Here is a 1,761-nt window from a genome sequence, read left to right on the forward strand (position 1 = left end):
CGAAGAAAAAGTATTCCTTCAAGTATCTCCAACTAAAGGATTGCTATGTTTCAACAAGAAGGGTAAGCTGAGCCCAAGATTCATGGTCCATACAAAATTCTTAATAAAGTGGGACCCATAGCATACCGACTGGCGTTACCACCATCTTTGTCAGGCATCCACAATGTTTTCCATGTGTCAATGTTGAGAAAGTATGTTAAAACCCCAACACATGTTTTATCAAATGAACCTGAACAGTTGGATGTGGATATGACCTACGAAGAACAACCCACAGAGATATTGGATAGAAAGGAACATAACCTCCGTAACCACACAGTCGCCTTTGTGAAAGTTTGATGGGAAAATAATCCAGTGGAAGAAGCTTCCTGGGAACGTGACGATGAAATGAAAGAAAAATATCCTCAACTCTTTGAAGTGCAAGGTAAGCAAATTTCGAGGACGAAATTTTTGTAAGGTGGGGAGAAATATCAAACCCTACCCCTGGCTGACTGGAAATTTTGATTGAAGGATAGGAACCCCTGATCCGGCATCCAGGATTACTGTGGAGCATCACCCCAATTACTTGGATTGATGAAGAAACCCTGTGTGGATCATCCTACATGCCTGTCAGTAGGTGGACAGCAGACCCCTACAAATGTACAACTCATTGCCTGATATATGGTTTGGATCCCATGTAATCTCTCTCCTCCTTATAATGGTGGGACCCACCTCTGTTAAAGTGTGTAAAATCTCCTATGGGGCATGTGGGGACAATACCCTGACCAAGGGTCAAACCCCTGTGCAAGCCCATTGAATTTTAGCTTACTGGAATTCTCTAGGCGATGGCACTGGGCGATGCAGCAAGGCCTAGTGACATTGCCTAGTGGGTGTTTCAATATATTTTATTGGATTTTAATTATGGGGACCACCCAATATGGACATGGGCACCCTCCATGGATAGAGGGAAGTCTGAGGGACCACCTCATACTCTTGGTTCACTGTGGACCCCACAAGTGTGCCTAGAATCAGTTAGAATCAATTTAAAAACTGAATTTCAAAAGGGGCTTTCATAACCAAACAAGCCTCAGTGAAGGCTGGGCCTATAAATAGAAGGGTCTTGAGCTCATTTAGAGCTCTCATTTCTGCTGGAGTCATGAGGAGAGAAAGGAGAGAAGAAGAAAGAAGAAGGAGGATGGAAGGGGATTGCTTGCAGCCTTGTAACCAATCTGAAACCAAGTTCTCTCAGCCATCTCAGGTATAAACCTGTATACCTATACCTGCTGTCCCCACCTCTTCTCTGTGTTTACTGTGTTTTTGCTCCCTGGACAGCCCTGAACAGCTAGGGTTTGCCCAGAACAGCTCCAGATCTGCCATGCAATCTTTGTGCATGGAAGATCTGTGATCTAGGTGTAATTTCAGTGGGCTGATATGCTGTTTATGAGAACCAAAACTGACTGTGCACAACTGCACTGCCAGATTGCCCTGTTGCTCTATGATTTGGAGCCTTGGGTGCAAGCTAGGGCTGCACAGACCTAACCCTAGGTAATCACAGCCATGAAACCCTGTTTTGCATCCATTTCCAGCTTTGCATGTGGCTGGGATTGAATTCCAAGATTGAGAAAAACCCTGTGATACTATTCACTGGGTTATCTGGGTAGGCATTGGCAGTCTGATGGTGGGCCGAATGAGGGATCCATTAGGATCAAATTGAACGTCATCCCAGGGGCTACCTAACCCCCCTGACATGCAGAGGATCAAGTCTGCCCTCTGCCCTATGGACCC

This window comes from Telopea speciosissima, chromosome 9 (genome assembly GCF_018873765.1).
Source record: "Telopea speciosissima isolate NSW1024214 ecotype Mountain lineage chromosome 9, Tspe_v1, whole genome shotgun sequence".
In the NCBI taxonomy this organism is placed as follows: domain Eukaryota; kingdom Viridiplantae; phylum Streptophyta; class Magnoliopsida; order Proteales; family Proteaceae; genus Telopea; species Telopea speciosissima.